Source organism: Sturnira hondurensis, unplaced genomic scaffold (assembly GCF_014824575.4).
Source record: "Sturnira hondurensis isolate 20B ecotype Veracruz unplaced genomic scaffold, ASM1482457v3 Scaffold0014953, whole genome shotgun sequence".
Taxonomy (NCBI): domain Eukaryota; kingdom Metazoa; phylum Chordata; class Mammalia; order Chiroptera; family Phyllostomidae; genus Sturnira; species Sturnira hondurensis.
Genome location: NW_028087584.1, coordinates 1,315,402 through 1,325,764, shown reverse-complemented (window position 1 = coordinate 1,325,764; position 10,363 = coordinate 1,315,402). Strand labels below are relative to the sequence as shown.

At 39.5% G+C, this 10,363-nt stretch overlaps 1 pseudogene; it reads left to right on the top strand.

Annotated features, from left to right (window-relative positions):
- Positions 1-6,676: 6,676 nt before the first annotated feature.
- Positions 6,677-9,225, top strand: LOC118999577 (nucleolin-like; annotated as a pseudogene).
- Positions 9,226-10,363: the final 1,138 nt, after the last annotated feature.

The window sequence follows — 10,363 nt, the reverse complement described above, 5'->3', positions numbered from 1 at the left end:
TATTTGAACAAATAATAAAGGAGAACTTCCCCAGTCTGGCAAAGGAAATAGACTTCCAGGAAATCCAGGAAGCTCAGAGAGTGCCAAAGAAGGTGGACCCAAGAAGGAACACACCAAGGCACATCATAATTACATTAGCCAAGACCAAAATGAAGGAGAGAATCCTAGAAGCAGCAAGGGATAAGGGGACAGTCACCTACAAAGGAGTACCCATCAGACTGTCAGCTGATTTCTCAAAAGAGACCTTCCAGGCAAGAAGGGGCTGGAAAGAAGTATTCCAAGTCATGAAATCCAAAGACCTACAGCCAAGATTGCTTTATCCAGCAAAACTTTCATTTAGGATGGAAGGACAGATAAAGTGCTTCTCAGATAAGGTCAAGTTCAAGGAGTTCATCATCACCAAGCCCTTATTATATGAAATGTTAAAGGGACTTATCTAAGAAAAAGATGATGAAATATATTAACAGTGAAAGGATAGCAAACACACAGTTATTAACAACCACACCTAAAACAAAAGCAAACCAAGAGGACAGCTAGATCAAGAGTGGAACCATAGAAATGAAGAACACATGGAGGGTTAGAAACAGGGGGGTGGGAGGAGGAGAAGGGGGGAGAAGGCACAGAAAATAGCATAGATGGTAGGTAGAAAATAGATAGGGGGGAGGGCAAGAATAGTGGGGGAAATGTAGAATCTAAAGAACTTGAGACATGTGGTTATAAACTAAGGGGGGGGAGAATAGTGAGGAAGGGAGTGTGCAGGTGGAGGGGAATGAAGGGGGGGAATAGAACAACTGTAATGGTGTAATCAATAAAATATATTTTTAAAAAACTATGCAGGAAAGAAAATATCACAAATCATGGAGAAGACCATGGTGGATTTCCTCTCGCACCTAGTATTTACTACTTTTTTTCCTCTTGGATCTGCCTCTGGTGATGTCAGATAGTGACCCCATCTGACTTTAGGTAGCCTATTTGAGACTACCAGTATCTACTGTCTATGGCTGACTCCTTCAGTTGTTATTCTAGTCACTCTGCACCCAGTAGTCAAGCTTAAGCACCATAGGATGGGCATAATCTCTCCTGGGGTGGGTGCTAGTTTTACCCTTTAGGCTGCTGCTTGGAGGGGAGTGGGCTGTCTGAGTGATGGCTGCTGCCCTATGGTGGTTGACTTGACACCAGGATCCTGGTGGCTATTCTCTCAGTTCTCTCCCCAAAGCCTATGTCCCCAGTCTCTGGTCCGCTCTTCCCCCACTCCTTGCCAGAGCCCAGGGTAAGTGGGTACAAATGAAAATTTATGCATTGGTGCTTTAAACAGCTCTTTGCAGCTCCAGCCATCCATCTCTGGGAGAGAGCAACCCTGCCACTTTCTGTAGCTGGTTGTTATCTGTGTGTTTTGGGGGGCTCAGATGTTCTAGGCTGGGGATCCCAACTTAGGGTTTAGACCCCACACTTCTCAGGGGGATCCATCTGTCCATCTAAATATTCCCCTGGCAATTCAGCTGCCCCCTGTGGGCATCCAGCCAGCCCTCTCTTGTCACCACCACACTCCCTACCAGTCAGGTTGTGCTGAAGCTGGTTCTTCTGTTTGTTTGATGTTATAAGTCTTCTCTCTCACTTATTGTTCAGCTGTTTGTTCCAGATCATTTCTGCACAATTTAGTTGTAATTCTAATGTGGTCCTGGCAGGGGGTTAGTGTAACTTCCACTCACTCCTCTGCCATCCTGGATCTTTTTCAGTGTTTTTTTTACTGCCACTTGTTTATAGGTAACTGGACACCTGGTCTTTGAAACCTTCTCTTGAGATAGTTCCCTTTGGTTCTACAGCTCTTCAAGGATGTCCATTTTTCTTGTGTTTCTTTGCATTCATGGCTATGTCTACTTGTACTACAGTGACATATGCGACAGACCAAAAACTACTGGAGTGTCTCTCTTAGTTCAAATGGCTCCTCACTTTCTCTTTGGTTATCTTGAAGTTCAATTCTTTAATGAAGAGTTTCTGCAGCTCTCTGGGCAATTCTGACTGGACAGCAAGAGTAAAGATTTTAACAATGTTTCCTCCCCTGTGGCCACAGGAATTTTCAGTATAGGTGGTTATATTTTTTAATTTATGGATGTTCTTTTTATTTTTTCAAATATTTTACTTTTCTCCTTTAAGTACTAAATACCTTATTTATGTTTATTATTCCTTTTTAATCCTCTTTTATCATTCCTAGACAGATTTGTTTTATAGTGTATGTATAATAATTTTACTACTTGATGTTCTTGGGAATCTTAATCTATGGTTTATTTTTTCTGTAACACTCAATTTTAGTGGCTTACTTCTTGGTGTGTTTTGTAATTTTATATTATGAGCTCAGGTTTGGAGAAGGTTTATCTGTGAAAATACTCTGTCACCTGGTTAAAAATGTGATTCTCAAAGAGGCTTTGTTCTTGCATCTGCCTGGCACCTCAATCTAGAACTGCTCTGTTTTGTTTTTAAGGTTAATTTTTGGGGGAAGCAATTTCTTGAGCATACAAGTTATGTAAATTCTAACACCAAACTAAGGTGAGGAGAGACTGGTAGCTGTAAATGGTAAGAACTGTATATTTATTTTAATTAATTATTTTTTCCTACCTAATTCTACTTCATAACAAAGTAGTTCCTATTTATTCCCTGTGCTGATTGTCAGATCTTTCCCTTATTAAATGTATAGCAATTTAAAGGTTCCGACTTTATGTAGGAAGGGACAGAATGTTGCATCCTAATTCTAATTTCTCACTTTAAGAAAGCCCAAGACCTTGTCTCCTGCACTGACAGAGACTTTAGAACCCTATCTTTTAGAAAGGGAGATAAGTAAACCTCTAGTGTGGTACCAGAGCTTGAGTTTTTCAGCTTCCTCTTTATTTTTGGCCTTGGAGCTTTCCTGTACTTGAGGGTGTGGCTGAGGATGTGGCTGGGGAGATTTGAGGGTGTGGCTGGGGAGAAGCATACATATCAAAGAATGCTTATTTTATGCAACAGGGGAGTGGGAGGAAGAGAAGGTACAGAGAATAAGTAGCATAGACAGTAGGTAGAAAATAGACAGAAGGGAGGGCAAGAATAGTAGGGGAAATATAGAATCTAAAGAACTTGAGACACGTGGTCATAAACTAAAGGGGGGGAATGGTGGGGGAGGGGTGTGCAGGGTGGAGGGGAATGAAGGGGGGGAATGGGACAACTGTATTGGCATAATCAATAAAATATATTAAAAAGGAAAAAAGTTAAACAGAAAAAAAAGAATGCTTATTTTACCTGATGTCACATTTCTAGGATTTTTCTCTTTTTTTTGCAGCAGGAGTCTTCTGTTTTGATATTTAGTATGCCATATTACCAGAAATACAAGACTCAATTATTTCACTTATCTTATCCAATGCTGTTTCCCCAACATAGGAGAAAATATTTGGGAGGTGATAAATTGTGCCAGATATTCATTGAATAAATAACTGTTGAATTAAGGAATACATCTGAATAACATTAATGCATTTTAAAAAAATTTCCTAAAATAGTTTCTTAATCTCCAGGTAGTATTGATAAGGGTAAGAATTTTAGGTCCCATTTGAGGCCCATAAAAAGAAAATGACATTTGATAGTCAGTTGTCCCCCACCCCATAGTTGTCAATGTAATCTAAACCGGGGTCTGATTCTGCTCTAGTTTTTGTAAGGAAAAATGCTTGCATGTCCAAAAAATAGGGAAATTGCTTTTGGACACAATCTCACTGTATTTTTTGCTCCAAAAGAATGAATCACATTCTAGGCAGGATTACACTCCCTAGATTTTATCTATCTATCTGTCTATCTATCTATCTATTTATTTATTTAAAGGACCACCTTCTCACAAATTAAAATGCACGTCCAGGGATAGTTATTTTTTATCATGAATAAACATGAGTATAAATCTATCCCTTATACTTCTAGAGTAATTTCAGTAAAAATTCTCCACCCTCTCCCCTGACCCATTATTTAAGATTCTATGTAAACAAAATTTCCTTCTTACTCTCTTATATGTTTCAGATATTCATGTAAGGACTTGCCCTTGGCTCCCTTACATTTTGAAGAGATGTTCCTTTTGCTGATTTGGCCACCACCAGAAACAATCCTAACCACAAGTCTGGCCTAAGTAAGCAGTCCATTAAAGATCAACTGAAGGTCAGTGCCAGCCACATGTATTACTCCAGTCCTGCTGGACTGTTTCTAGATTAGAAAATAGAGGAAGATCCCCTATCATTCCTGGAAATATTAGCTAATAATCTAGGATTATACGCATCTTCTCAGTTTGCTTTATGGAAGACCACCCATAGTTTATGTTAAACAAGGTGAAAATATTGCTAGAAAATGATCATATCATATTTATATATATTTTGTACCTTCAAATATATTTTAAAACAAATTTGAATATAATTCTGAAAAAAGTAATTTTGGGGCATTGTTGCTAAGAAAATTTTTACTGTCTCCCTTATTCCCAGGGTTAACAGGTGGTTATTGGTGCCAATTTAATGCCAACAGGAACCCTTAATTTCAGATACAGTGAAGAATGGAAGTTTATTCAGGCAAACAGGTCAACAGTAAGACAGCATGGCTGTGAAAACAGCTCTGCTATGGGAAGGCTCAGTGGTGATGCAGTGCGGTTGTGAAGTGGCCCTGCCACACTTCACTCTAGCAAATGTCTTCAGTATTTTCAGCCAGAAAGATGAAGTCCTCAGTCTATGTTGGAAAGGGAAAGTGCGTTCCCAGAGCCAGGGGCAAGCTGGCTTTTTGGACAGGGGAACCAGCTCCTGGTCCCTGATTGGTCTATCTTCCTTTGAATAAGGACTCTGAATTCTTCCACTTTGGCCAAAAAGGCTCTGTCTTGATTGGTCAAAATGGAGCTGCTTGATTGGCTGGAGCTGTGCAGCTCTGATTGGCTTGGAAAAGCCTCAATCTTATAGGCTGAAATAGATTCCCCAAAACATTTCTAAGGGCTGGTTCACATGGCAGAAATACAGTACAAGCAAGCAGTTTAGTGCAGAGGCCTCTCCATGAAGTACAGTTTATGGGAGAGGCCCCTATCCAGAAATGGCTGCTAGGCTCTATTTGTTCATTTTTTTTCTTTTTAAATTTGACCCAGTTAGTCTCCAGGAGCCCTTCTTAGTAGGTGTGGGTTTTTTTCCCCCTTCAGGGTTCACATTGGTAAGAGGGCAAAACATATGAAAAATGTTTTTTCACAATTATTGACATGTTTATTCAATCTAGGTAATGAAACCTTAAATAGGAGTTTGGGGAAATGCTTAATAAATGAATCATGATTCATACCATGTTTGAGTTGATACACAATATTTTTGAACCATCTTCAATTGTGAATTGAATCTATACATGATAGCAAAAGTAGATTTCTTATGACCAGTATATCAGATTTTCTAGGAGTATATCAAAACTACTTCATTTAAATAAAAGTACATGGTTAAAAGTATAGCTAAAAGTCACTTGCTTTTTGGTAGAGCTTTCTTAAGTGTGTATCTACATATAATTTGCTATCTGGATTTCACATAAATGAAATCAGAAAGCATGGAAATCCTCCTGCAGTCCGCCCATCCCCATTTACATTTGGGGAATATAGTCATGAAATCAATTAAGTAATTTTCAATAGCCCATTGAACAGAATACTTCTCACTGAATTTTAATCAAAGGGAGCTCTGATATGAATGAATGTAAAGAACATAAGAGAGTTAGAAGACAAAATATTTGAACCCAGGCTCTGCCTCTTACAAGCCTTTTTATGATGTTGAGCAAATTACTAAATCTTTCTAAAAATTGCCTCTTTTCAAAAAGAGGATAGTCCTGTCGACACCTAAGGGTGGTTCTAAGGACTAAATCCCATCATTTATGTGAAAGTACTTGTAAAGTAAGAAGTATTGTGCATGTCTCATGCTAGCCCTACCAGAAGGCTCTGAGCAAGGGCACTTCTGTCTTAGTCACTATTACATTTCCCATATGTAGCATAGCAGTTGACTCACAGGAGATGTTCAATACATTCTCATTGAACGAATAATAACTGCTTTTCCTTGCAGATGATTCACTGCCTTGTTTACATTACAGTCTAAACCATGAAATTGCTTTTGTTTTCCCATGAATCAAATGTGAGGTTGGAGTAACTTATGTGTATTGTTCCTTCCAAATGTGACATTCTAATTCCATGAATCCCCACTCTCAGGATACTGAAAGTGTCATGGAACCTCACTGCTCTGTTGAAGTCCCATATCTATATGATAAAACACCATAACTTTCAGAAACTGATTAATAGTATGTTTACAAATGCAAACCAGAGGGATCATTTGACCCAATTATTCAGTCAGTTCAGAAAAAAGAAAAAAATCACTAGTGAATGAATCTTTAATAGCCAGAAAAAAGTCCAATTTGTTTGTCTCTATAGATCATCTACTAAGAACTCCAGTTACTAAACTTGTAGAAGAAGAAACTTTCTCATCCGTGAATCATGATTCTAATAAAATCTCCAAGGGCTGGTGAAAATCCTTTAAAGAACACTAGTGCTTATTATTTCATGAGAGTTGCTGAGAAGATAATGTATTTATAGTTACAGCAATATATGGGAAAATTAATCCTGTCTCTTTCTACTTGTATTCTTGGGCTGGGAATATTTGTCTTAATTAAGGATGATTCCATAATGACAACTCAGGGTTCAAGGTCTTTCATGAAGTCTTTATTACTATTGGAGAATAATCTCCAAGCATCAGATGCCAAAGTTTATATGGGTAAGTAGACTTTTAGAGACTCCATTCAGATTTCATTTTCCGTGTTCCTACTATTTGGCTGGTGTATGACCTCCACCTGTAACATGAAGCCCCTAAACATTTACAGATGGGTTTGCCAAGCTTCCCAACCTCTGTTGAAGTAACCAGTGTGAATAATGTGGCTGAGTAGATACTGGTTGCATCTTCATCATTAATATTTGAGTTGGGCTTACAGGTAGTAATGTTATTTTTCTCATCTGTGGAACTTAGGAAAAAGATTACAAGACTATTAAAATAAGATTGGGCGGCCTGCTTGGGGAAATTGAGAGCTTGTGACTCAATTACAGGGGCTTCCATAGGGTCACTCACTACTTGGAAATTACAAAGTTGAGTTAGTTACAAGTCCAAAAATAGTCCAGATGGTCAGTTGATCATCTTGATCAGATTTCAATCATGCTATATTATCTAGAACTAGATAATAGTATGAAGGAACAGGTAAAGAGTTATTTACTCATCCAAATGGTTCTCATGTGCTCTTCACTTCTATGGGCAACTGGAAATACAAATTCAGTTTGGCCCATGAAAATTTGTCAAGGTAAAGAAGACAGGATTTCTTCTTCCTTCTTTCAGACAGTTATCTGCCCCAATTTTTTAGCCAGTGGGGTTACCTTTTGCTTTGCCTATCATCCAGTCTTCTTTCTCTTTCTCCACTCTACCCCATCTTGCATTCAGCCTGTGCTGTCCCTCCCCACCTTTGCTTGCACATGTTAGACAGCACACTGACTCTTTCATGCCACTAAAATACCATTCATACAAGTGAGGGTTACCTGGGACAAGGACATCTGGGAACATGTATATGTGCTCTGTGTGTGTGTGGTTATGAGGGTCTTTTAATGAACAACCCTCCAGATGATGCCCCTATCCTACCTTAAACTGGTAATTCTCACTGTCTCTTTGTTTGAAATTTAGCTGTGTCCAGTGATGGGGATAATGATGAAGAAGATGACTCTGAAGAAGAGCCTATGGAGGTTGTACCAATCAAAGGCAAGAAAGCTGCAGAAGCTGTTCCCGTGAAGGTAAGGGGCACAGCTGAGGATGAAGATGAAGAGGATATAGACAAAGAGGAGGATGATGAAGATGATGAAGATATGAAGATGAGGAGGAAGAGCCTGTCGAAGAAGCACCTGGGAAACAGAAGAAGGAAATGGCCAAACAGAAAGCTGCTCCTGAAGCCAAGAAGCAGAAAGTGGAAGCCATAGATTCAACTACAGCTTTCAGTCTCCCTATTGGAAATCTAAACTTCAGCAAATCTGCTTCTGAATTAAAAACGGGTATCAGTGATGTTTTTGCTAAAAACAATCTTGCTGTTGTGGATGTCAGAATTGGTATGTCTCAGAAGTTTGGCTATGTGGATTTTGAACCTGATGAAGACCTAGAAAAAGCCTTGGAATTCACCGGTTTAAAAGTCTTTGGTAATGAAATTAAACTAGAAAAACCAAAGGGAAAAGGCAGTAAAAGAGATCGAGACACAAGACTTGTGGCTAAAAAATCTGCCTTATAAAGTTAGTCAGGATGAATTAAAAGAAATGTTTGAAGATGCTGTGGAGATTAGATTAGTCAGCAAGGATGGAAAGAGTAAAGGGATTGCTAATACTGAATTTAAGACAGAAGCTGATGCAGAAAAAACCTAGGAAGAAAAGCAGGGAACAGAAATAGATGGGCAATCCATTTCCCTGTACTGCACTGGAGAGAAAAGTCAAACTCAAGACTATAGAGGTGAAAAGAATAGCACTTGGAGTGGTGGATCAATCTCTGGTTTTAAGCAACCTCCCCTACAGTACAACAGAAGAAACTCTTCAGGAAATATTTGAGAAGGCAACCTCTATCAAAGTGGCCCAGAACCAAAACGGCAAATCTAAAGGGTATGCATGTATAGAATTTGCTTCATTTGAAGATGCTAAAGAGGCTTTAAACTCCTATAATAAGAGAGAAATTGAGGGCAGAGCAATTAGGCTGGAGTTGCAAGGAACCAGGGGATCACCTAATATAAGAAGCCAGCTGTCCAAAACTCTGTTTGTCAAAGGTTTGTCCAAGAAGACTACAAATAGACATTAAAGGAGTCACTTTATGGCTCTGTTCAGGCCAGGATAGTCATAGATCGGGAGACTGGATCTTCTAAAGGGTTTGGTTTTGTAGACTTCAACAGTGAGGAAGATGCCAAAGCAGCTAAGGAGGCATGGAAGATGATGAAATTGATGGAAACAAAGTCACTTTGGACTGGGCAAAGCCTAAGGGTGAAGGTGGCTTTGGGGGTCATGGTGGAGGCAGAGGTGGCTTTGGAGATGGAGGTGGTGGCAGAGGAGGCCAAGGAGGATTTGGTGGCTGAAGCTGGGGAAGTTTTGGAAGTGGAGGCGGCTTCTGGGGAGGCAGAAGAGGAGGTGGTGGCCGCAAACCACAAAGAAAGAAGACGAAATTTGAATAGTTTCTTTTATTTCTGTCTTTCCCTCTTCTAGTTCAATGAAAAGACTCTGGGGTTTTTTACTCTGTTACCTGACCAATGGCAGAGCCTTCTAAGGACATTCCAAGACAGTATACAGTTCTGTGGTCTACTTGGAAATCCATATAGATAACATTTCAAAGGAGATACTCTGTTTGTTTTAACCGGATATTCATATAAACTTAAAGATATGAGTGATAGAGCTAACCCCAATCTGTTTTAAATTTATATTGTTCCTTCCCATGTACAAAACCATTTTTTCCTACAAGTAGTTTGTGTGAGAGTGTGTGTGTGTGTGTGTGTGTGTGTGCGCACACGTGTTGGGGGGTATAAAGGAAAGCAGAATGTTTTATCATGATTTTGCTTCAGCAACTTTGGGACAAATTAAAAGTCCTAAACTCTGTTGCCTCAGAAAAAAGAAGAAAGAAATTTAGACTTTTCCCATTTTGCAGTGTCCCCTCTTTGTTATTACCCTCCTATCTATCCTGAAAAACTCAAAATTACTCAAGTATTTAAGCCACAGATAGAATATTCTCACTCCTCCATATTCTAGACCATAACTTGGGCTTCTTTTTCCCACTGAGTGTTGTGAAACTGAGGAATTCCTAAGAAGAGCACTGCTGCCAGCTGCTAAAACTGCATTGTTTCTCCTTGCTAAACTTCCATTCTTCCTTTGTTTCTCACCATCCAAGGACATGCAGTGTGGCCTAAATGAGCTTCAAGTCTCAGCCTGTCTCAGTCTGCCCACGATGCTAAGGGGTTCTACAGCTATGCTTTTTCCAAAAGTTTCCTCCCTAAGGGGCCTGATAAACTAATACTGAGAACTCATCCCACTAAATTAATACTCCCAGTGAGGTATTTCTAACTAAAAATGGAAGAGATGACTCACATTTGCATAAAGGACTTAACCCAAAGTGTTAGATCAGTGGTTCTCAACCAGGAACAGCTTTGCTATCATTCTCACCACCTCCTACTCTCACCGAGGTGTCCAGGGACACTTTTGATTATCCCAACTGGGGAGCAGTGGAATTGTTTCTGGTATCTAATGAGTAGAGACCACAGCTGCTTCTAGAGATCCTACAATGTGCATGTAGGACAGCCCTCTCACCCAAACAGCTAGGTA